This window comes from Zalophus californianus, chromosome 7 (genome assembly GCF_009762305.2).
Source record: "Zalophus californianus isolate mZalCal1 chromosome 7, mZalCal1.pri.v2, whole genome shotgun sequence".
In the NCBI taxonomy this organism is placed as follows: Eukaryota; Metazoa; Chordata; class Mammalia; order Carnivora; family Otariidae; genus Zalophus; species Zalophus californianus.
This window is the reverse complement of record NC_045601.1, coordinates 132,395,065-132,421,890: the sequence shown is the minus strand read 5'-3', so window position 1 is coordinate 132,421,890 and position 26,826 is coordinate 132,395,065. Positions and strand designations below refer to the sequence as shown.

At 42.6% G+C, this 26,826-nt stretch overlaps 1 protein-coding gene across 7 annotated transcripts in view; it reads right to left on the bottom strand.

Annotated features, from left to right (window-relative positions):
- PHACTR1 (phosphatase and actin regulator 1) overlaps nucleotides 1-26,826 on the bottom strand; it is a 551,155-nt gene that overhangs the window by 288,536 nt on the left and 235,793 nt on the right. Inside the window, exon 1 of one of the 7 annotated variants that reach the window (XM_027601443.2) lies at nucleotides 20,206-20,483. The exons of 4 other annotated variants lie outside the window; for them this stretch is intronic. The gene's annotated coding sequence lies outside the window, so the exon portion shown is untranslated. 2 more of the 7 variants (XM_027601445.2, XM_027601444.2) reach the window with 2 other exon arrangements.

Here is a 26,826-nt window from a genome sequence, read left to right as displayed (position 1 = left end):
CCCTGCCTCTCTCACACACATTTTAGCAGATGCAGTCAGCAACCCGCCGTATCCCACTGGTACTCACTTCCATAATTAGAAGGCTTACAGGGAATGCCTGCAACTCTGTACAGAGGGCTTTTTTTTTTTTTTCCTGATTGTAGGAGTAAAGGAGAGAGAAGTACTTGAGAGGCAATGCCCCGCCAAAGCAGCATTCAACCCATGATGGAGAAGGAGCACGTGAATAAATAAATACCGAGTTTCTGCACCCCCAAATGGGAATAACATGGAGGCTCACTGCATATAGCGGTGACTAGCTTGATAATGCTCTCTTGATCGCCTTCCTTCTCTTCTCCTGTCTTATCTCCCCAAACCTCTGCCAGTATTTCCTGAGTGTACCTCCCAAATAAGCTACTTACACACAAAATTGTATCTATCCCTGGGTCAGCTTCTTGGAAACCCCAAATCAAGATCCAACACATAGTTCCCATAGCCACTAAATGTTCTGAGCTTGTAAGATATTGGAGCTAAAAGGCACCTCACAGTCCTGTGACACAACCCTGGCTTCATGAGGAAACACGGGAGATCCAGATAGGCTGAGCCCCAGGTCACACAAGCAGTTCATGGTGGAGAGCAGGGCCCCTGAGTCCCTGGGACTCTATTCTGTGAGACTAAATCTGGTTAACCACCTAGAACATTTTTTAATGAAAACACTACTTTTCGCAGAAGTCAGCCAGGGGGTTCAAACTAAAGGATAAAGAAAGTTCATATTGGTAGGCTGAGTGTAAGACAACAAAAAATGAAGAGGGTGATCTATTCTATGAAGGTGACAGGAGTTACCAGAGAAAGGTATTATTGTCATTGGTCAAAGAGAGACAAGAATATACAGGAGAATTCTGCGTAAGAGCCAAGGGAACATTCCATCCTCTCCCAACTCCCAAACTCCTATGAATATGTAATATTTGAATGTATATTAAAAATGCGTATATATCTCTATATATCCTATATAGGTATCCTATCTACCTATGTATCTATCTCTACGCCCTATATATAGGATAAGGTCTCCCACCTTTGGAGGAACAGCCCCTCAGAGCCCTGAACCCTTTAATAACAACAACTAAGTCTCTTTCTCCATATTGTGCCTTCAGTCAGCAGATTCAAGGCTGCCTCATGGCCTCTGGGTTTGCTCTTCATCTTCTGTTGTAATTTGGGGCCTTGACTTTGACAATTTACAGCTGTTGTTGTAGGAGGTAAACCTAGAGGAAAATAGACACCACAGAACCTTTAAAAAAGACGACACTGGCCTATTTAAACAATGCTTCACGCAGCACATATTTGCCTTAAGTGACGTTGCAGAAGAGAAAGGATGTCTCAGAACAGTTTTTGAGCAATATAAGTATTATTCTACATGTGTGTGTGTGTTCTCATTTGTCCAAACTTCCACATTCTTTCGGTGTGAGATCTCTCTGAGGGCTTGACAGATAAAAGCAAGCCTGAGATTTATCAACTAATAATAAATAATACCTTCAAAGGAAAATAATATTCTTCATGGCACATCATCAAGTTTTTAATTTATTTTATTCCTCTAAAGTTTCAAGAGGAGGACATTTTAAAATGGGAGACAAATAATAGTATTATTTGATTCTAGTCTTTATTTGGGTTATGAAAAAAGAGCAGCTTTTGAGTTTATGTTCAAGGTCAAGATATAGAAGACTACATTTATTATACTCCTTTCAAACACGTGTTTCTCCTTTCAAATCAGGGGTGTGGCAGGCTGAGTAATGGCCCCCCACAAAGATGTCCACATTGCAGTCCCCCCACCTGTGAAGATGTCACAGTGCAGGGCAGAAGGGACTCTGCAGACGTGATGAGATTAAGGCTCTTGAGATAAAGAGATTCTTCTGGGTTATCCGGATGGACCCAGTGTAAATGACAAGGGTCCTTGTAGGAGGAGACAAGAGGATCAGATCAAAGAAGAAGGAGATGTGATGGCAAAAGCAGAGGTTGGAGTGATCCCATTGCAAAGAAAGAACCGCAAGCCAAGAGATGTCGGTAGTCTTGAGAGGCAAGAAAATGGATTCTCCCCCAGAGCCTCTAGAAGGAGCCTTCTGACCCCCAGAAAGAATATATTTGTATTGTTTTAAGCCACTCAGTGTGTGGTGATTTGTTAAGGCAACCACGGGAAATACAAGGGGCTAAGTACTTCAGCTGCGCAATCTACCAAGTTATTCTGCTCCGTGCTGTGCAGGCTCATTCGCCCAATCTCAGAAAAGTAGGCTGAGCAGAAAGACCCAGCCTTAGATCAATCAGACATCTCCTGAGCTCCAGTCCCCGGCTCTGCTACTTACTGGCATGGTGCTTCTGGGCAGGTGACTTCTCCTCCCTGAGCCATGCATGTCTCATAGGTAAAGCAGGGCTTGTCTATATTTCAGATCCAATAGAATTGCATCTCTATTGCAACAGCAACAAACCATCCAGTTAAACTACCAGTAGGCTGTGGTGGGATTTAAATGAGATCATGCACATACGGTGTCTACGCAGTGTCTGTTATACAGTAGCTGTTCAACTGAGGTCAGTTCTTTTCCCCTCACCTGAGCAGGGGTTGTGTATGCTCCCTGCTTTCTAAAATGCAGGTGCAGGAATCTGTACCACCAATACCTTCTTGCCTCAATTGTGAGAGCATCAAAACTCCTTAGCAGGGCTTATAAGATGCCTTTTTATCCTGACGGCTCTATGGAGACATAATTTACACACCATCACATTCACCCATCTTAAGTGTACACGTCAATGAACTTTAATATTTTTGCAGAGTTGTACAATCGAATTTTTGAACATTTCCAACCTCCTAAAAAGAAGACAGGTGCTATCACTCCTAATTCTCACCCTAGCCCCTATGAAATCACAAATCAATGTTCTGCATCTGTAGATCTGCCTTTTCTGGCTACCTCCTATAGCCATACAATATGTGGGCTGTTTTCCTGGCCTGTATTTACTTCTCCAGGCTCACACCTTACCTATCTCCCATCCCCCAACCTGCTACAATAGCACAACAGAATTATTTTCAGTTCTCGGATTTTTCACAGTTTACACTTCCCTGCCTCCAGCCCTATCAATACACACGCCCCTCGACCTGGAACAACCTCTATACATCCTTCAGAGCTCAAGGGAGATGCTGTGCTTTTCGAGAAGTCTTGGACAGGTGCAGCCATGCTGTGCTCTCTTAGCTCCTTATTCTACAGCTCATCATGCTACATTATAACTGCCTGTTTGCCTTCCCTGAAAGCCTTGAAAGAGTAGGACCTGTAATCCATCTTATTCATCACTGTATCCTTAGGATCTTGCATGGTACTTGGTATTGTAGATACTTATCAACAGGATGGATTAAAAATGTCTCCAATTTGAATGAGTTCACACTTTCTGTTTGCTAAATTCAGGGAAGCTAAACTATGGCTGATATATCAGACATTATCTGGATCCATTTGTCACCTACATATTACTAATGGATATTTGGGGGGAGTGTATACAAATGTGTTATATATCAAGAAATATATAACATTATATAGCATTTAATTTTCTTCCACTAATTTCTGGACAAAACATGGCTGAATGACATCCATAGCAGTATTCTGCTTAATCTGGGCAATATTTCCACCTGGGGTAGGTGGGGAAGTCTCTTTCATTCCTAAAATCTCTACTGAGTAAGGTTCTAACCTTTGTGCAGAAGGGATCTACTGAACTAAAAAACAAACAAAAAAGTACAATTAATTTTAAACCAACGTTTTCTAACACAACCAAATAAGTAAACCCTAATTTTTAAAAAAAGTCCTTCATTTCTATGTTCTTCTCATTGCTTCTTATACTTCATAGAGTATAACTTTGCTTTGTTTTATCCACAGGTTCAAGCATAGCACTGCCCACCAGAAATATAATGTGACCCACAAATGTAATTTAAAGCATTCTAGTAGTTATATTTAAAAAGTATAAAGAAACAGGCGAAATTAATTTTTTTTAATATTTTCTTTAACCCAAGGTGTGTATGTTATTCAACATGTAAACAATATAAAAATCATAAATGAGATGTTCTCCATTCTTCCTCTTTCTGCTAAGTCTTCAAAATTCAGTGTGTATTTAGCACATTGCAATTTGGAGTAGGCACACTTCCAAGTGCCCATTGGCCACATGTGGCTGGTGGGTGCCATATTGGACAGGGCAACCATAGAACGTCCATCCCTGGAACTAACTCTTGTCCCAAAAGAAAGCACAAGAGAAGGTTACTGGTTGGGCTGGTCGATTCTCAGCTCTCAGTGTGCATGTAAATAACCTCGGGGATATTTTAACGAAGTTCCCATCCCTATGTCCCACACCTCTAGAGATTTTAATAGATCCGTGACAAATCCTGGAATCAGTATTTTGAAACTGGTCTGCTTCCAGGCTATTCAAATAAGAACTACCAGAAGAACGAGGCTAAATTACTTATGTTTGTCTTATTGCTGGCGTTCTTTATCAATTTTGGCATCCATTTCTGTCTGGATAATTTGTTAGGCTTTTTGAATTCCCATCTACTTGGGCTACCTTTTGGTGCTCTTGAGTTCCTCAATGGACCTAACCTTTAGGTTCTGAAGACGACCTTCTAATTCTTACTTAATGCAATTCTTACCACTTTTCTTGCCTTAATTCTTGGTATTATTTCTACCTGATTCTCTGTCTGCCCATCCTCTGTTATTATTTGTGTCGTTTTTAATTTTCATGGTAATTTTCCTCTTCTCTTGGTGTGGCCCACTTCCTTATTGAAAACCTATCTACCTTAAGACATCTGATCAATCACCAAAACAACCAGCAGCTATTAGAATTGTAGGGCCTATCCCAGTGACTGCCAAGGATGGGATGTTAGGCAGTGTTCCCTCAGATGGATTCCAAACGTGGTCCTCCCTTGCTTCAAGAAAATTTCACTATATAAGCAAACAGACACCCACGAGCTTACTGGCCATCACTTCAAAATTCTACATCAGCTTTTCTTTTTCAAAAATGAGAAACTGGGTTTACCTGGAAGGGCCTCTGAAGGGAAGTGGGTTTTATTGGTCAGAACTTTCAGTATTAAAGGCAACAGAAATTCAAATGGTACATTTTCAAATCATGACTTTTCAAGAATGCACAAGTTTAAAAGCTCCCCTCCTCAGTGCTCCTCCTCAACCCCCACCTCCAAAACTCTAGTCTGAGTGGTGAGAGGCCCCATGACTCTAGAGATGAATATAGATAGACCTGAAGTCCAAGGGAGGACCATCAGCCCCCCAGGGTATGCAGGGTGATTCCTACCCTCTTTCCAGCCCTTACACCCCACACAGGTGTCTTCAGTAATCTGAGTGCCAAAGCCATGACGCTTGGCTTGCCGCAGGCTTGTAGGTGGTCTGTTGTAATTGTAGTTCAATGGGCCTGACTGAGGTTGTCAGAGTGGGACTGGCTTCCTGGGGGACCAGGTTGGGTAGTAAGTTTCTACCTGGAACAGTGGGGATGTTATAAGCCATAGGGTGGCCACACCCAAGACTGCAAGAAAGCCTGAAGGCTAAGTATTGACAAGAATGCAGATAAAAGTTGAAAATAGAGCTACCCTACGACCCAGCAATTGCACTACTGGGTATCTACCCAAAGGATTCAAACGTAGTGATCTGAAGGGGCACCTGCACCCCAATGTTTATAGCAGCAATGTCCACAATAGCCTAACTATGGAAAGAGCCTAGATTTCCATCAACAGATGAATGGATGAAGAAGATGTGGTATATATGTGGTGTGTATACATACACACACACACACACACACACACACACACACACACACACACACAGAGGAATATTATGCAGCCGTCAAAAATTAAATCTTGCCATTTGCGATGACATGGTTGAAACTAGAGGGTATTACGCTAAGCGAAATAAGTCAGAGAAAGACAATTATCATATATCACTAATATGAGGAATTTGAGAAACAAGACAGAGGATCATAGGGGAAGGGAGGGAAAAATGAAACAAGATGAAACCAGAGAGGGAGACAAACCATAAGAGAGACTCTCAGGAAACAAACTGAGGGTGGCTGGAGTGGTGGGGGTGGGAGGGATGGGGTGGCTGGGTGATGGACACTGGGGAGGGTATGTGCTATGGTGAGCAGTGTGAATTGTGTAAGACTAATGAATCACAGACCTGTACCCCTGAAACAAATAATAAATTATGTTAATTAAAAAAGTAGATGGGTAAAGAGGCTGAGAGAGGCGTTCCAGGTGTTCCAGTGTTAGGCAAAGATGAAATCAGAGAAGAAATAAGCAAAAGGGTTCCTAACGCATTTCCTCCAGCACGGGTTGCTTTGTGCTGCTCACCCTGGTAAGCGCGACGGTTAAATTAACTCCAAATATACAGGGGGTGCCCAATAGCGTATTGCCCTGAAGAACAAGAAATCACTCTTCATGACTATTCCACCACATCTGTTGTATTTCTGATCATTGTACTGATCACTGCGATACAGGTGGAATTCCCGGAGATATGGTGAAGAAGACCACTGTTATAGTGAGGACGGTTTGGGTCAGTTTAGATTCATGCCTATGATCTACCCATAGCATAAAGCAGGAAACATTCACATGGCATCCAAAATTTCAGTTCTTTACAGCCTGTTGTACTACTACTAGCAAAAAAAAAAAGTGGACGTGGGATAATAACGGCTTTTTGGTGGATTAAATTTAACTTCTAAAATATGCTGTGCATTTAAATCCCCTTCTTTGGATACAGTTATTAGACAAACGGGGTCTGCGTTCCTCCGCCAGAAAAAATAGGAATATATTCTTTTCTATCTTGCCATAGTTTTATCATCAGAAATTAGGAGCAAGCTGAAGAAGTAACTGCAACCATTGGCTAATTATTGTGAGAAAGAGAAGTTCCGCTTCAGCTAAGCTAAAACTGAAATAATTACATTAGGCAGGTATTCTCCAATATTTAAGTGTATATTTAATTACCCCAACCACAGCACATTCAGCTACTTCAGGGTGCGTTCTGCAACTGACTCATCCAACAAGGTCCACTGGGGTGCAGCTACAAGCAGAATCAGATGGTCCACAGAAGTAATATTACATTTATTTTATGCCAGAGACAAGTGGATTGTAACACCTGCTCTTAACATTTTTCAGGCATTTTTTTCCTCTCTTTTTTTTTTTTTTAAGTGCAGGATTCTGAGTTCTCAACTATGTGTCTAAGTACTTGAGCATATCAGGCATTTTTTGAGTGTCAATGTTGGTTATACCCACAGTTATGTCTGTAGCTCACCTGAAAGAGTAAACAGGGAGAACCTCTGTAGGGGTGAGAACATGTGATGGGTCGCTAAGTTTTCATAGCCAAATGTCAAGTTGGTAGTCGACACTTCTGGAATCTAAAGCATTTGGCTCTTTCCTTTACCAGCAACCTAGAAATAGGCACTTATGACACTTACTCGAGAAGTCAAGTGGGAGTTCGCTGCAATGGAATACTCACCAAAGACTCAGGCAACAATCTGATTTGGAGAGAGGCAGCCTAGGACTGCAATCGATACTCTTCCAGGTCAGAGCTCCATCCGTATTGGATGCACATTAGGATCACCTGGAGTGCTTTAAAAATACCGACATCCACGTCCCACCCAGAATATTTGATTTAGAATCTTTTCAAGGTTTCCCAGGGCCATGAGCCACTATTCCAGAACCTCGCTTCTCCAAGTGTGGTTCATGGTCCAGCAGCATTAGCATCACCTGGGACACTATTAGAAACGAAGTGCCTTGAGCCCTGCTCCAACCATACCTCCTGAACCAAAATCTGCCTGTTGGCAAGATTGCCAGGTGATTCTAATACATTTGAAAGTTTACGAAAGACTTTAAAAAAAAAAAAGAAGGTTCTATAAGCTCTTTGTTTGTATTGTCAGATCATCAAAAAGCAGCATGCCCGCAGAACTCTCTGGTGAAATGCCCTCAATGAGTTCCCGTTTCACGGTTTGCCTAAGGATCAGTACAGCCCATTAGTGTGCATTATATAATTCTCATCAAGGATATTTTCCTATTACATACCCAATATTCCTCATACAAGAATCCATGCAATAAAAGTCCTTTAACATTTTAGTGACAGAAAAAGCTCCTGTCACCAGGTGAATTTAGTTACTTTTATGTAAGTTTAAAGTCTACAGTCTAATTCATGAAGGTCTCTAAAGATGATAAGCGTCTTATATAAATTGGCTTGGTGGTACTATTTCATCAACTAAATCTCTGCGGAGGCCAGATTTATACAATCATTCCAAGAATTATGTAAGCTACTTCATTTCTTTGGCCATGAACAATGGTCCACGGGAATTTCGAGATGGCATCCTTGCAAAATCATTAAAACATATCCCCAGGTAACCATTAGCGGATGCACCTGGAGTAGTTCTTCACTTACACCTGCGATGCAGTACCCCCCTCCCTGCCACTCAATTGCAGGCCAGTGGTAAGAACTGGGAAGAGTCTAGAATAGTGGTTTTCCAAGTAGGGTCCTGGGACCAGTGGACCGCCTGGAGGGCTTGTTAGAAATACAAGTTCTCAGGTCACACCCAGGCCTACGGAATCAGAAACTCTAGGGATGGGGCCTCCCCGATTCTGATGTACATGGAGTGTGAGAAACGCTGGATACAGATGTGAGGTGGGCTCAGAGAATTTTCATTTCTATTTCCCAGGTGAAGCTGATGGGGGGGAACTTTAAAAACCCCCAATGAAGAGCAATGAGAGAGAAAGTGACATAAACATTACTTTACGTAAAAGCAATTTTAGGAGGCTTCAATTCTGACAATTCTAGTTAATTAAAAAAAAAACCCTCAAAAATAAAGAGAAAAAAATTGTTTTTCCTATTCCTGAAGTCAATGGCTCCTTCGAAGTTACTGTTTTCTAAGCTCAATAATGAAATTCTACCTTAGGTTTTTAAGGGCTACGACACTAGCAAGATTTCAGTAGAGAAGTTATCTCCTGACTTATCACTTAGCAAATGGAATGTAGTGAGAGGGTGTGAAAATCCAAGAATGGGAATGAGTTTGAGCAGAAATCACAGAAGCCAGAGGTCACCTGCCCCTTGGGTTATTTTCCCTGAAGGATTTCTGTTATTCTGGTGAGTGGAGACAGACACACAGCACAGATTCCCCCAAAGGCGTTATAAGGTTGGCTCTGTCAGATTTGGAAATCTCCGTTTCTGCCCCCACAACCAAATTCAGAACCTCTGCCCAGGCATCTGTTAGCTCTTGGCAAAACAGTGCTTCCTGTTTTCAAGACAATGTTTTAAAACGGCTCATAAAAGGTTTCTTGGACATAACTAAGCAGTATTTTGCAAAGCAGTATTTTGATGATTAAACTATAAATGAATCAGAAACACATGGAGTGAATTTCCCTCCGACTTGGCAAAACACACTTTGGACTTGATTCTGCCCAGAATATTTGAAAGATGGTTTCGGGTGTTTGTTGAATCAAACCAACACGGTTTCACTTTTCCCAGTTCCCTTTTATGCTGTAGTAGTTTAAGAAGAGGACAAAGATTCCTCTGGGTTTGCCTTAGCCTTTGTCCCTACCTTACCAGATCTCTATTAGAAACGCAGACTTGATTCACCTAAGAGTTACTTACAGCTGAATGAGGACACAGTACAGTGAGCAGATGCATTGCAACTCTCTCTTTTGACTTCAGAATAGTTCAAGGGGTTTCTTTTTAATTTATGAAGGAATGGTTTCGTACTTGGGTTATTTCAAAGAAGAGACAGTCCCTTATAGGTGAACTCTTTCCTGCTTGCCTGCAGAGATTCAAGCTAACTATTCTTGCAACCATGGGCATTTGAACTCTGTGGGCAGAGGTGTTTTGATGAAATGCCACAGCTCTGGAGAGCCCCTTCTGTGTGGTGAGAAAGAATGCTCACCTTCTGGACATCTTGGAGGGGTTTTGCAGAAAGAAGGAGGAGCCCAAGATTCTGATGGGAATTTTATCCCCTATTATATATCACTAGTATGTTTTTGAATATAATAAACAGCTCTGGCACTTTTTAGATGAGCCCCCCTCTGTGTTTGGAAACTATTCCTTCCCCCAGCACAGTACTACTGAGAGCCCTGAGGAAATAACGCTCAATACCTAAGTGATGGGGGAATATTTAATTTCTTAATATCTCCGGGACATAGATAAATAAGTCTCAGGGATATGGATTTGGAAAACTTAGATACTTCATATCTTTAAAAAAAATTCAAAGATAATTGATTCTGAGATGAAATGCAAAACAGGGACTGTGTCTTTTTATGTCAGGTTATCCAAATCTAACACACAAATAGCATAATCACGTTTTCCTCTATTAATGAGCCCATTTGCCAATAAACCATAAGCCTATTAATGTGAAATGCAGAAGTGATTAGGAGAATAATCGTTGCTAAGTAACATGTGTTACATTCCTGGAAACCTTGAAATCTTCAAACATTTTTATGAAACAGCACAAACACAACATAACATGTTCAATTCCTGCAGTTGTTCAATAATTTTTTTTGAGAGCGAGCAAGAGAGCACGCTTGAGGGTGGGAAGGGCAGAAGGAGAGGGAAAAAGAGAATTTTTTTTTTCTGGAAGATTTTATTTGTCAGAGAGAGAGCACAAGCAGGGGGAGAAGCAGGCTCCCTGCTGAGCAAGGAGCCCCACGTGGGACTCGATCCTAGGACCCCAGGATCATGATCTGAGCTGAAGGCAGACACTTCACCGACGAGCCACCCAGGTGTCCCAGAGAGAGAGAGTTAAGAGGAGGTTCCACGCCCAGCATAGAGCCCGATGTGGGGCTCAATCTCACGACCCTGAGATCATGACCTGAGCCAAAAACAAGAGTCAGACACTTAACCAACTGAGCCACCCAGGCACCCCAGCTATTAAATAATTTTAGTTATCCCTTTGTAACATCAAGAAAGAAAAAAGAAAGAGAAGAAACCTAAACGCTAGGAGAAAAAAACAACATTCCTGTGGGACAGAAGAATTTGAAAACAGGAAGGTAGGAAAACATGTGGTGAAAAGAGAAAACATTGGAAAAAATACAATTAAAAACAAGAAAATAGAGAACAAGACAAGGTATCACTAACATCTATGCCTCTCTTCCTCCAAGATCTCAAACTCCCAAATTTCTGTTATTACAACCTCCAGGGTCACTCTGCCTGGGTTTAAATTTCCTGTTTTCTGTATAAACAAGGTGCCCATAAGCAAGTTACTTTCTTTGAGCCTCACTCTCATCTGTAAAATGGGCATCATAGTCACTGTCTCGGGGCTGTTGTAAGGATTCAATGAGATTGCTCAGGTAGAGCCTCTCAACAGCACTTGGAATATATGAGAACTCAGAAGGTAACAACTGGCATTTCTGTTCTCACACCCCAGTCCTTAAGCGCTGCTGAACCTGTTGCTTACCCTTCCCTGCAAATTTCGGCCCAACAGTCCACCACCTCCTCCTGACTTCAGAGTCCTCCTGGACCCCTACTCCTCTTTGCCTTCCATGTGCAATCAGTGGCCAAGTCCTATTGCTTATACTTCCTAAGCCATTTGCAATTTACCTCCTCTCCTCCATTCTTCATTTTCGTCGCTATCACCTGATCCAGACCCTTGTTATGTCATTACAAAGGTAGGTTATTACATGATGACATGCCATTCTGGCAGACTGGGTTTATGCCTGCTGTTTGGCTTTGGGCAAGGTCCTCATCTCTCCTAGCCTTAGCTTACTCCTCTGTGGAAAGGAGAGTGCTATAGGATTTTTGATATTCAAGTAGCCTTCTTCAATAAAGTCACTGTGAATACTGAATTAGTGAATACAAAACCACTGCTCCTTGGCGAAACATAAGCTAAGGTTCCCGTGAACCTCTGGTCACAATATTTCCACCAACTGATCAATTTGTACCTTGTCCTATGTGTGTTTCTGTTTAAAGACATCTTATTTAGTATATATTTTTGAATCATTAACCTTGAAGTTGGCCAACAGCACTGTAACTCATTCCTGAATGAAGCTTATCTAACACACATATTTTCTCCGTAAGCACGCCACAGCCTTCTTGTGCTCGAGAACACAAGAGAACACTTCAGCACTACACTTGGGGACAATTTTAAACAGCAAAGTCACCAAGAAAAAGCAAAAAAAAAAATGTGGAAAACATTAGATTAAATAGACCATGAAAACAACACTTGTTTACAGTATGAGAGCTGAAACAAGATGGCAGAGCATCACCCTCTTTGATTTCAGTTGGGAATGTGCATGGGGTACAAAATTTTTTGCTGCTCTGAACATGTCTATGAATGACTGACAGCATCACGAGTATTGGTCTTGGGGCTACAAATAAATTTTAGCGAATAAGCAAATTTGCAAATATAGAACCCATGAATAATGAGGATCAAGTCTATTTGGACCTACCTCCCAGGTCTGCTGGGCAGGTGAAAGCTGATCATCTAAAGGAAATGCTCAATAATTACTAGACCCTCAGCAAGTGAGAGCTAGTTGTTGTATTATCATTATTATTGACCATTGTTTGGTTCTGCACTCCTGCAATAACATTGTAACTGATTTTTGCACTCACCATCTCTCTCCATTCACCCCATCCTAAGCATACTTTTAAGCTCCCACCATGTCCTTTTCTGATTGATATTCAAGTTCTTTCCAATGTATGTACAACTGGTTTCTTTTCACCCACTCCTCCCACAAAACTGGCCTGCTCACCTGCCTCTGGTATGATTTTGCTTCCTGCTCACTCCCTCTCCTCCCGCTCCATACTGAAATATACCTATTCATCCCTCAAGACCTTTGTTAAAAACATTCCTAAAGCCCTCTCTAGCTGGAATTAATATCTTTTTTCAACTTCACTAGCCATTTTTTTTCTGTTCTCATGAAACTGTCATTTTCTGTATCTTCATAAAACTTTTATGTACATGTTTTTTCTCTAGCTACGGTAGATCTGATTCATCTTCTCTTCCCCTGCAAAACTCTTTTCACAACACTTTGCTCTTAGTTCAGTAGACAGTAAGCGCTTACTGATGAAATACAATAACGACAACAACAAAAACCCCAAGGTAGTGACTTTTTTGCTTTATCAAAAAAAAAAAAAAACCCACATTTTTACTTGGGAAGTTTTATATGTGAACGAACCAACTTAAGTAAGAGTTCCTGGGGCGCCTGGGTGGCTCAGTCGTTAAGCGTCTGCCTTCGGCTCAGGTCCTGATCCCAGGGTCCTGGGATCGAGCCCCGCATCGGGCTCCCTGCTTGCAGGAAGCCTGCTTCTCCCTCTCCCACTCCCCCTGCTTGTGTTCCGCTCTCGCTGTGTATCTGTCAAATAAATAAAATCTTTAAAAATAAATAAATAGGGCGCCTGGGTGGCTCAGTTGGTTAAGCGACTGCCTTCAGCTCGGGTCATGATCCTGGAGTCCCGGGATCGAGTCCCGCATCGGGCTCCCTGCCCAGCGGGGAGTCTGCTTCTCCCTCTGACCCTCCCCCGTCTCATGTGCTCTCTCTCTCATTCTCTCTTTCAAATAAATAAATAAATAAATCTTTAAAAAAATAAAAATAAAAATAAATAAGTTCCTAATTGATGTTCCCAACTTATCTGAAAGCCTAAGGGAACCAGTATTAGTTTTTCTTGAAGTCTGATGGCTTGTTCCCGAGTGTGTGCCCTTAAAAGTTTTCAGGCTCCAGGTCCTTTTTCAGGCAAGTCATGAACCTTCAAATAAGTGCTAAGTAATCCAGGCTCTGACATACTCTAAATTGCATCATAGTTTCAACAGCCTCTTTCTAATAACCCAGACAAGAGCACCTGACACTTGGAGAGAACATTGCATCCAAACGGCTTGAAGGTTGGGCAAACTAATTTAGTGTACTAACACCTTCCTTCCCCTGCCTTTGAAATGGATCCTGGTAGAAGGGGACAACTGTCTGCCAAGAAAGTAGTATGTTCTTTGTGCTGAGACAGCATGAGGAGCCGGCTCAGAAGGTATGATCATGACGCTCGGGGAACCAATTCTTTCCCCTTGGGCATGGAGGCACACATTATTTAAGATTTTATTTATTTGACAGAGAGAGAGAGTGCACAAGCAGGGACAGCAGCAAGCAGAGGGAAAAGCAGAGGGAGAGAGAGAAGGCTCCCCACCGAGCAGAGAGCCAGACATGGGGCTCCATCCCAGGACCCTGGGACCACAACCTGAGCCAAAGGCAGACACTTAATGACTGAGCCACCCAGGCGCCCCTAAGGCATACCTTGTTTTTAATGCAAAAGGACATAAGAGCGTGTTTTACAAATTCCTAAATGTGTGCTTCATTGTTCCTTCTAGTAGAATTTTTCACCACTGCCAGTTGTTTTAAAAAGAAAATCAAGGTATGCCTTGCTTGCACAATCTCATGTTTCCTGTTTGGATCTGGCTGGGATGTGCCTGCCCTACCACAGTGTGCAGATGGTCCCCTAAAGGTGAGGCTGTGAGCGGTAAGGGCCCACAGGAAGGCAGTGAGCATGCTCACTCTTATCTACAAACACCTGTGAATCACCTGCTTCCCCTTTCGAGCCTTTTCATGCCTGTGAGTGGAGAATAAGCGTCAGTTCCCTGGTGCTTCTCATATTTGTGGGGACACCTCAGCCATGAGCTAGGCCCCGTATCTCTTTCTCTGAAATCAAAGATCTGACATTCAAAAAGAAAATGATGTGCAAATGTCACTTACAAAACACCTTCCTCTCTACTCACAAATTCTGTTTCAGGAATGAATAAATGTGCGTGTGTGCGTGCATATATGTGTACATGTGCATGTATTTCCAACAACCATGTCACTGAATGTCTGTTCACACTGCTGTGAACCGACTGAAGAAATGGGGAAAAGTGTGCATGATCACACTGAACATGGCAGGACCCCAGATGGTAGGATCAATCTTTGACTTCCTTCAAAAGATAGAATATTGAAAGGAAGTGGGAAATGAGCCAATGAAATGCCACAATCCTTTGGACCTCAGAGGAGCATCTAATTCCAAACAATGTGAAATCCATCTTTCCAGAACAGCTATCACCATAGAGATGCAACCGTGACAGGGACTAGTCTGCTAGTTCTTTGACAGAACACCTGGGAGGAAGTCAGAAGACAAGCTCCTCCCTTCCCCTCTTAGTGGAAATACACCAGGAAGCCAAACTCCTCTTGAATCTTGGGCCAGGTCTACCAGACTACTTTCTGTGATGTCTCTCCATCATGGTAATCTGGAGATTTCATTTTTCCTTTATGGAGATACCATTTTCCTTTAGGGAGCTGATACATTTCTAAAACAGGAACACACCTTTTAATGAGCTTTCTTAATTGACAGATGTTATGGGCTGAACTGTGTCCCTCCCCAGTCCATATGTTGAAGCCCTAACCCCCTCAGTACCTCAGAATGGGACTGTATTTGGAGATACAGCCTATAAGGAGGTAGTTAAAGGTAAATGAGGTCATATATGTAGAGCCCAAATCCCAATGGACTGGTGTCCTTATAAGAAGCGGAAGAGACCCCAGGGATGTGCATACACGGAGGTTGAACAATGTGAGGATACAGAGAGAAGGCAGCCATCTTCAAGCCAAGGAGAGCAGGGCTCAGGAGAAACCGACACTGCCAACACCATGATCTTGGACTTCCAGCCTCCAGAGCTATCAGAAAATAAGTTTCTGCTGTTTAGGCCACTTAGTTTGAGGTACTGTGTTATGGTTGCCCTAGCAAATGAATACAGTAGTTACTGGCTATTCATTAGCTATAGATTATCCAAGGTGATTTTCTTTTCTTCTGTATTCCTAAGAAGAAAATTCTATGGGTTTTTTTTTTTTTTAAGATTTATTTATTTTTTTAGAGATAGAGAGAGCACATGCATGCAGGAAAGGGGCAGAGGGAGAGAGAGAATCTTAAGCAGACTACCTGCTGAGCATGGAGCCCAACTCGGGGGCTCAGTCTCACAACCCTGAGATCATGACCTGAGCTAAAATCAGGAGTCAGATGCTTAACTGACTGAGCCACCCAGGCGCCCTGAAAATCCTGTTTTTTTAGTAATACGCACATTCCTTCCTTTTTGTCAATTTTCTTTAATCCTAAATAGTTATTAAAACCTACTGACAGGTTCAGCTAAAGTTCAAGGTTTCAACAGTGTTGAGGGAATACTCTAAGGTTCTCGTCAATCTTCCCAGTTGCGACACAGTCTCTCATTTGTGTCTCTCAGTAACCCCTGGAGTAGGGTAGGGATTATTGTTACCATTTTATCAATGAGGAATGATTGACTCAGGCTACAGGGCTGACTCAGAGAGCTACAGGGCTCTCTCTATGGTTTCTCCCACATTCTGCTCCTTTTTCTTTTTCCTTAGCATTATCATATTTCCAACTTCGGGGCGTTTTTACGTTTCAAAATTTGCTTCTTTACTTTTGAATCTTGTGACTTATCTGTAATTCTACTGGATTTTGCTTCTGTTTCTATTCATTTTAGACTTTTGTGTTGTCTTTGGGGTGCATTTTTTTTACATTTTTTTGTTATGTTAATCACCATACATCATTAGTTTTTGATGTAGTGATCCACGATTGTTTGCATATAACACCCAGTGCTCCACGCAGAAGGTGCCCTCTTTAATACCCATCACCAGGCTACCCCATCCCCCTCCCCCCTCCCCTCTAGAACCCTCAGTTTGTTTCTCAGAGTCCATCGTCTCTCATGGTTCGTCTCCCCCTTCTATTCCCCCTCCCTTCATTCTTCCCCTCCTGCTTTTTTTTTTTTTTTTTTAGCTTATATTGTATCCCTCCCACCCCCCGCCACTCCAGCAACCCTCAGTTTGTTTCCCGAGATTAAGAATGCCTCATATCAGTGAGGTCATATGATATACATCTTTCTCTGATTGACTTATTTCGCTCAGCATAACACCCTCCAGTTCCATTTTGTGGTGCGTTTCTTAAAAGAAGACTCTCTCCACCATTCTTAACTCTGCCATTGTGTATGTGTGGGGGTAATTTTTATTCAGTTAGTTTTCTTGAGAAGCCCAGGCTATTCCTGGATGATCTTTTATGAAATCCCTCTCTTAGCACCTTCCTGTAACTGTGGATGCTGAATTCTACAGGAAGCAGAATACCCATGGAATGCAAGACTTTTGACATATTTATCCTTTAGATTAATTATTACAGCTGTTTTTGGACTTTATAACATATGATCAGGAGTTTGCTTGATGGGAGGCATTAAATCTCCATGTTAGGAGACGGAGAGAGAAAAATAGAAGCAGAGCCTGTAAGGGGCTTACACAAGGGTAGCAGATTTTGTGCTGTCCCCGTTGGAGGCCTGGAGTCCTGATCACAATCACCCATCTGCATGAGCTGGTCACGTGGGCAGACACCTGTAGGGTGTCTGAGCCCAGCAATTCAGGAGGAAAAACCAGCAGAGCCACAACTAATAGCAGGCTGAAGTGGGGAAAACCAAGTCGGCCACACTAAACTCCATCGGCGGGAAGGTGTTTGAGGCTCTCTAGAGACGAGGGCTTCTTTGGCTTTGTTGCCCCACCTCCGCCCCCTGGTGAGATCATCAGGAGCAGTGTGATCCAGGGGGTAGGGTGCAGCAAGTCTGGAGAGAAGCATTCCTACCCGCCACCCCCCTTCTGCCATTGAGGTCCTATGTGGCTTAAACCAGTTCAATAGACTCTTCCCCCAGAGGAACAGATATGCTAATAACTTCATTCCAGAACATTCTGCGGATCTCGAATGTTGTTCTAAAGTTGCACATTATTCCTTACTCTCTGGGATATTAAAAGGAAAAATGTGGCCCCATTTTTCAACTATTTTGTGGTCACTAAATAGCACAAATCATAACAATAGCAGTTACTGTTTATTAGATGCTACTTATGCCAGAATTATATTATGAGCTGTTCTACTTATACATCATTTTATTCACTTCCCAGACAACCGATGAGGTAAGTACCGTTACGATTCAATTTTACAGATGAAAAAACAGGCTGAGAAAGGTCAAGAAGCTTGCCCAACGTCACTGACTTTATAGGTGGGAGAATAGGAAGGCAAACCCAAGTCAGCCTGAACACAAAAGACTTATGCTTTTAAATAAAGTATCCACATTTCTGCAAGGACTGGATTTTCAAAAGCCTGCCTGTCTCGCATCTTCTGACCAGCTGTCCCATGAATTATTGAACCGTCCCAGAAATGGACCTCCAAACCTGGTATCTTGGTCTCCAAACCCCATTTCCCAGACTGTGCCTCACCTTGAAATTAACACAAAAATCCCTTTGTAAAACCACAAGTTCTTGTCTCTTGGGGTGGAAAACCACGATATAGGCGGTTACCAAACTTCAGTGCACTGGAGTGCAAGGCAACGCACTCAAAAGTAAAACTAGTCAGAGCACCACATCGTCTTCTGTGATCTGAAAGGCCCTGACGGATCTTGTGGTGTCTGGAGGTCATCCTTATGAATCTCAGTTCTCATTATATTATTGAAGTGCAGAAATGCAGGTTTTCCATCGGTTTCAACAGATGGAAATCTGGATAAAAGGAACTCACTATGGAAGGAGTGCTTTTTCAGGGGACTGCCGTGACCTGCGGAGGGGGCTCCATGAGCAGCTCTTTTATATTATGAATATTTATAATATTATACTGTCTCTATCCCAAACGTGGGCTTTAATTAGAAACCTCACTACGTTATGCCTTTTGGCTCTGTTGTCATCGTTTAGTTGTGTTCGTTGAGCACAGGAAGAGATGGGGGTGATAGGGCCACAGTAGAGCTAGGACTCTAGAAAATTCATGATCAACAAATCTTTTCTGTTCCCAAATGGGGTCCGTGGTCTCACGGATTCAAGAACCGTGATCATTTTTATTGTGAAATCCAAACATCCTCTCACAGCAATCCCTGTACCTCTCTAAAGAGTTGTTTATATTAGACACATTCGGCTCCTATAATTTACCAAAAACTGGGGAGTAAAGTGGGGAAGGGGTGGGGGCAGCCAAAAACTTGAATATCCCTTCTTAGACCTCTTACACAGCAAGTTTTCCTCTTTGGCTCTAACATCACCACATTTTGTTTAGGGCACCTCAGTGTGGCCAAAAAAGAAGAGCAATTAGAAAGGAACTCTTGGAAACTAACCCCTTGCTTATTTCCCGAGGTCTCTAGGAGTTAGTGAGAAAAAGAATCCATTATAGCTTTCTTATTGATGCCCCGGGAGCTGTTATCAGTTGCCATATTGATTTTTATCGTCACGCCTCAAACCTCAAAATGCCACAGCCCGCAATGGGGATGTCACCAAAATCAGGATTTATCCTTCTATCTCCTTGATCATCTTTCTCTTTTATCATCCACAACTTTTCCCTGCGCCCACCTCCCCGGCAAATAGCAACTGCTGACCCAGTTTTTCCTTTCCTGTCTCTTTAAGTCAGAAACGTCCTGAGGTTCCTAAGTGCTGCCTGCCTCAGCCCAGAGGTCCAGGGCAAGCCTCCACTGCAGTGAGATTTGCAAGTGAATCCCCTGATTTGAAAAACATCGCCAGCCAGTTTACCATCAATGTCCTCTGACTTCCAGGCATCTGCATCCCATACACCAGTGGGTTCCAAGACATCCTATGAACGGGTCCAGAGACTGAAAACCAAATCAGTCCATCCTGGCAGCTCCAAAAAGCGAATTCTCTAAACCCAACCAAAACATAAAACCTATACAAAATCCAGCTAACAAATACACGAAAAGCAATAAAATTATTTAAAACTACTCAAACGCCTACCTTACAGGTTTCCCGAGGCTCTTTGCTTACGCAAGTATCCTCCCCTCTGGATGTGTTTTCTAATAGCTGGGCTTTCTTAGACTGAGCAACAGTCTCCTCAAGTGTCGGGCTCTGAAATACACATGCTACACACACCCAGGCAGTTCTTTGGTGCCAGGCAGCCCCTTCGCCTTCTTCCCGGCCCCGGGCCAGCCGTGCCAAGTCCCTCATTGCTGACAACTCCTCCGTAGGACGGAATGGGGGAGGGAAGGGGGCCCACGGGAGTTGGGGACCGGTTCCCCTCACCATGGACGGGCTGGCCACCCATCTAGCGGGAAAGATCCACCTTACCCCTTTGCTAACCTTAAAACCCCTCCACAGATGGTTTCTCTGGCCTCGTTCAGATCCCAGAACAAGTTGGCAGATTCCTCCTGGTGCTCCCTGCTCGCACCCAGACCACTGCGAGGCGGCCGCTCCCGGGCAGGCAGGGCACGGATGCCTCTTACCTTCACAAAGCCCCAGTCCTTAAAAGCCTGGCTGGAGTCTCCAAGGAGTCATGCGTTTTCTTTGACATTGGAGGCAACCAATTCCAGAAGCAGGGAACATTTCGAAATGAAACAGAAAGTAACCCGGTGATCCAACCAGAACCCCCGCCCGCGGACCTGTACTTGGTCCGCAGCAGCAGGCTCTGCGAACGAGTCTCCGGACCCAGCCAAACCCACCCAGCTGTTTCAGCTTGGGGAGAATTCAGAGCAAACTGCAGCTTGGAAGTCTGGAACTCACGGCCTGGGTTTGTTTGTTTGTTTGTTTGTTTATAAGTATTTGTTGAGCTTTTTAACATGCAGTTTGTCTCCTTCTGCAGGGGATTACTCAGTGAGCCTGTCACCTGACTCACAGCAGCTCCATTATATAATTCAAACTGTGTCTTTTGAGTTCTGATCAGAAAACCACACCCCCCCTCGTGTCCCCCCACCTGCCTCCTCCTCCCCCTGTAAACACCACTGACAAGTAACCTTTTGTGAAACTTCTGTGGGGGGAGGGGCGTGCTACAGTTTTGCAGTGCATTTTTTATTTCCCTTTGGTTTTGATTCTTCTTAGGTAGAGGACCTCTTAAATGCCAATGCTGAGTTAGCAGAGATTTCTGAACGTGTAACATCTCAGGATGTAACTGTAGCACTTTCCTTGATTTTTCTTTTAGGGTGGCTGTAGATGTGATACATTACTGATGAGTTTTCAAATGGTGGAGTGCATAGATTTATAACACCTGTGCAAACAAACCCAGCGTGTTTACTACTTTTGCCACATATCTAAGTTCCCTGAAAATGCGAAAGGGATAAATTGGGTTGAGGGGGTTCTTTAGTCAACCCCCCTCCCCAACCTGACCTTGATCATCATAAACCCTCCCCCAGCCTCCTCAGAAAAGCAGAACAACCCACTGAAAAGCCATAGCTTGCTATGCAAATACCTCTTAAAAGCCAATTCCCCCGGCCCTCTCCCCCAGACTGAATCCTCAAGGCAAATCTCTGGGTATTTTGAAGACAGGACTGTCTTGGGTGAAGGTGATAAGAATCATCTCGGTCTATCCCAATTTCCCTTTCTTAGCATCTGTGTCATCTCTGAGATATTTATTGAGGGGCAAATATGTTAAAACATAGAATTGGCCCATGAGAGACTCTTTGAGAAACTCAACATGGCATAAATGAGCCTAACACTTAAAGCATCAATGAAACAGGATGATCAACATAAAAAACTCCAGCCTGTTGGCTCTGTCCGTATCAAAGCCAGGCTGACCCGTATGTGGAGGGGTCCCTGGGCTCCCAGTCTTCTCCCAGCCAGTGGAGCCCTGTTGCTGAATGTGTTAAGTGCCTAAAAAGGACTGTTAAAGTCTATGGGAATAAATATTAACATTGATCACCCTTTTTTGGTTTGTCCTAGTCTGACGTCTTTCTCCCTTCTGCACCCCACCCATATCCACCAAAGGCAACTATCCTGCCCCTTCTGCCTGCCTCCAGCTTCCGACGTAATATCAGATACCATTACTATATTAAACTGTGTTGACGTTATAGTGATACTGTGCCCGAAGAATAACTTCCAAAGTCTGTAGTAAGTGTCTATCCACATATCCCTCTGAAGTGGGCACGGGATCATTATTATCCTTATACAGACCCAAAGAAGCCAGTGACGCAGGAATTACAAGTCAGGTTCCCTACTCTCAGAGTTCGGTTTTGCAAAGACCCAGATACGCATGAAAAAATATAAAGTGTGTGAACCTGAATGACAGATTGATGTCTATTTATTTCACCCCCTCTAGGTATAGTAAATACAGTATGTTGCCACAGTTGCTATGGTAACTACTGCTGTCTTAATGAAAATAAGGACACATAGTAAGATAATAGAAAACATCAGGTGGTGAGACCATCCCCAGTAATGGGAAGAAAAGCAATAATATAAAATATACCCTTGGTCTGTATATAGTCATTAAGTATTGATGCCACAAAAATTGAATTCCCTAGACAGCGCGTTCAATAGAAATATAATGTGAGCCACATATGTGATTTAAAAATTTCTAGTTGTTGCATTAAAAAAATAGTGAAATTAATTTTGGGTAATATATTTTATTTAATACAATATATCCAAAATATTATATCAACATGTAATCAATATAAAATTATTTTGTATTCTTTTCATCATACTAAATCTCTGAAACCTGATATGAATTATATGTATTGTATATCTACAACTCATCTCAATTAGGAGTAGCCATGTTTCAGGTGCTCAATAGCCACATGTGGCCACACCTGGCCACATTGGATGGTCCCACCTCAAGACCTATATTTGGTCATATGGGGCTTGAATTTTGAGTACGCATATTGTCTGTCCCTAACTGAAACTTTTAGAAAAATAAATTGCATTCATTTGGTTCTAGCTTATGCTGAACCAAGTGGTGTTCTCTTGGACGGAGCAAGAAATATCAAATAAGCTTAGCATTGAAACAGTATTGAGGCGCCTGGGGGGCTCAGTCGGTTAAGCGTCTGCCTTTTGATCAGCATTGATCCTGGGGTCCTGGGATCGGCTCACTGGTCAGCGGGAAATTGTGCTTCTCCCCTCTCCCTCTGCCCTTCCCCCACCTAATGCACTCTCTCTCTGCTCTCTCAAGAAATAAATGCTTAAAATTTTTTTAAAGATTTTTATTTATTTGAGGACGCGAGCAAGAGCGAGCACAAGCAGGCGGAGGGGGCAGAGGGAAGAGAGAAGCAGATTCCCCGCTGAGCAGGGAGCCCGATGCGGGGCACGATCCCAAGACCCTGGATCATGACCTGAGCCGAAGGCAGACACTTTAACTGACTGAGCCACCCAGGCGCCCCATAAAAATTTTTTAAAAAGTGTTAAAAAAAGAAATGGTATTAAAGACTCAGCTTTCATGTCACCAGAGGATAGAGAAGATTAAAAAATAAATCTCAGGTTTCTAAAAAATTCTTTCATTGGGTTGCCCCAAACGCCCAAGTTAGGGACCTCAGAATCATGTTTGACTGCACTTTCTACATCTCCCTCTGCTCCTTGGAGCCCCTCCAACAGACCAATCAGTCCATAGAGTCTACCCGTCCCCTATTCTCCAATTTCAGGACTTCTGCTCTATCCCAGAGATCCAAGAACCTCGCCTGGGTTCCCTGCCTCCACGCTCTACCCATTCAGGTTCAGTTTCTGTCCTGCTTTCAGTGTGAGTACACGGTGAAAGCAGATATTTAATCATGTAGCTTCTCAGCTTAAAACCTTTTTTTTTGAAAAAAAAATTTCATTTATTTACTTGTCAGAGACAGAGAGAGCACAAGCAGGGGGAGCGGCAGGCAGAGGGAGAAAGCAGGCTCCCTGCAGGGAGCCTGGCGCGGGGCTCGATCCTGGGACCCTGGGATCATGACCCGAGCCAAAGGTAGACGCTTAACTGATTGATCCACCCAGGCGCCCCTCATTGTAAGACCTTTATAGCAACCTGCTGCCTTCCAAATAAAATCCATACTCTTAGCCATGATATGCTAGGTAATCATAAACTGGCCTTCAGGGAACTTTCTGGCCGGTCTCCTGGCTACACTTTCTTTGATTTTACCCTGATTTACATTCTTGACTGTGCCATGATTTCCAGGACAACTTGCCTTTGTGTAGTCAGTTCCCTCTGCCAGGAATGTCCTATCTTAAAATGCCTACCCCTTACCAAATAGCAAAATCGTTTGAGCCTAGCTCTAGTATTTACTGTAGGTTTTATTTTTTTTTAAAGATTTTATTTATTTATTTGAGAGAGAGAGAATGAGAGAGAGAGAGCACAAGAGGGAAGAGGGTCAGAGGGAGAAGCAAACTCCCTGCTGAGCAGGGAGCCTGATGCAGGACTCGATCCCGGGGACTCCAGGATCATGACCTGAGCCGAAGGCAGTCGCTTAACCAACTGAGCCACCCAGGCGCCCTACTGTAGGTTTTAATCTTGTAGTCCAAATTAACAGCCCCTTCAACTCTGTTATCACTCTACTTTTATACATAGATGTGTATAACATTTATCACATTCTACTGTAATTATATGACATGCTAGATGAGTTATTTCCTCAAGGAGAGGAACCACATACTATTTACCTTGGAATTCACTTTGGGACATAGTAGGATCTCAATTATTGCTGGAGGAATTCCAATGCCCTTCCTTTTCCATTGACCCCCTTCTTATTGTTGAACCACTTGATACATCATCACAATCATCACCATCGTTACATACCAGCCAATATGTATTAGCACTGCTATGTACCAGGCACTGTGCTAAGTAAGTTTTACATACATTTCATTTAATTTCCACCACAAATCTGCAAGCACAAATCTGGAACTTCTCAATTTTTAATAGCTGTGGCATCTTGAATACCATTTCCTTCTTTCAACAAGTGTTTTAAGGTATTATTTTTTTTCAAGTTTTTATTTAAATTCTAGTTAACATACAGTGTAATATTAGTTTCAGGTGTATAATTTAGTCGCTTTATCATTTACATACAACACCTGGTGCTCATCACGAGCGCCCATCCTTAATCCCCATCGCCTATTTAGCCCATCCCCCCCACCTCCCTCCGGCAAACCTGTTTATTCTCTACAGTTAAGAGTGTGTCATGGTTTGCCTCTCTCTTTTCTTCCCTCCCTTATGTTTGTTTGTTTTGTTTCTTAGATTCCACATATGAGTGAAATCATATGAGATTTGTCTTTCTCTGACTGACTTATTTCACTAAGCATAATACTGTCTGGCTCTATCCATGTCCTTGCAAATGGCAAGATTTCATTCTTTTTGATGGCTGAGTAATATTCCATTATGTATGTGTATATTATATATATTTAGGTGTATATATATATATCTCACATCTTTCTTATCCATTCATCAGTTGATGGACATTTGGGCTCTTTCCATAATCTGGCTATTGTTGATAATGTTGCTGTAAACATCAGGGGGCATGTATCATTTTAAGGTCATTCTTATAAACACCACTTCTGAGACATTGATGTGCAATTATGACTCCAAAGAATGCAGGATCACATACTTGCTTGTTAACTCATTTATTAACAGGCTATGCATGTGTCTTGTTTTATAGTTTATTGTCTCCATCTATTGAATGCTTTTAATTCTTAATTGGTTGGAAAAGCAGGAAGTCTAACTTAATAGTATTTTGTACAGAGTAAGAATATGGCAGCTTTGAGGAGGTGCTGAGAAACCCTGTCACATGGACATCACAGGATGTGACATTTAATTTTGTTGCCCAGAATCATTTTTGGCCTTATTCCTGGTTCACCAGTAATTTCCACATAATTCAGTTCAGTGGGGCTTTAAAAAGTGGAAGGACCAACACCAAATGGTGGTGAGGATGTAGAACCATAAGAACTCTCATTCATTGCTGGTGGGAGTGCAAAACAGTACAGCCATTTTGGAAGACTTGTTTGGTGGTTTCTTACAAAATAAACTCTTGACATGGAATCCAGCAATCGCACCCGCTGGTATTTACCCAAATGGATTGAAAGCTTTTGTCGACACAAAAACCTGCACATGGCTATTTGTGGCAGGTTTATTCATAATTGCCAGAACTTGAAAGCAACCAAGATGTCCTTCAGGAAGTGCATGGATAAATAAACTTGGTACATCCAGACAACAGAAAATTATTTAGCCCTAAAAAGAAATGAGCTATGTATGGGGCGCCTGGGTGGCTCCATTGGTTAAGCATCTGACTTTTGATTTCGGCTCAGGTCATGATCTCAGAGTCCTGGGTTAGAGCCCTACATCGGGCTCTGCTCAGCATGGAGTCTGCTTCTGCTCCTCCCCCTGCTCGTGCTCTCTCACTTAAATAAATAAATAAATAAATAAATAAATAAATAAATAAATAAATAAATAAAATCTTCAAAGGCAAACAAAAAAATAAACGAGCTATGAAGCCGTGAAAAGACATGGAGGAAACTTAAGTGTCTATTACTAAGTAAAAAATGCCAATCTGAAAAGGCTTCATACTGTATGATTCCAACTATATGACATTTGGGAAAAGGTAAAACCATGGTGACAATAAAAAGAACAGTGGTTGTCAAGGGCTAGGGAGGGGGTGTATGTGTGTGGCAGGAGTGAATAGATGCAGCACAGAGAGATTTTTAGGGCAGTGAAACTACTCTGTATGATACTATAATGGTGGATACGTGTCATCATACATTTGTCCAAACCCACTGAATGTATAACACCAAGAGTGAACCCTTATGTAAACTACAGACTTTGGGTGATAATGATGGGTCAATGTGGTTTTTGTAGTAACTGGACAGTGGTGATTCATCAGTTGAAACAAATGTAACACTCTGGGACCAGATGCTGATAATGGGGGAGGCTGTGGGTGTGTGTGGGTGGGGTAGGGGATATATGGGAACTTACCGTCCTTTCTGTTCAATTTTGCTGTGAACCCAAAACTGCTCTAAAAAATAAAGTCTAATTGGGGCATCTGGGTGGCTCAGTTGGTTAAGCAGCTGCCTTTGGTTCAGGTCATGATCCCAGGCTCCTGGGATGGAACCCCGCTTAGTGGGGAGCCTGCTTCTCCCTCTCCCTCTGCCCCTTCCCCCCTGCTTGTGCTCTCTCTCTCTCAAAT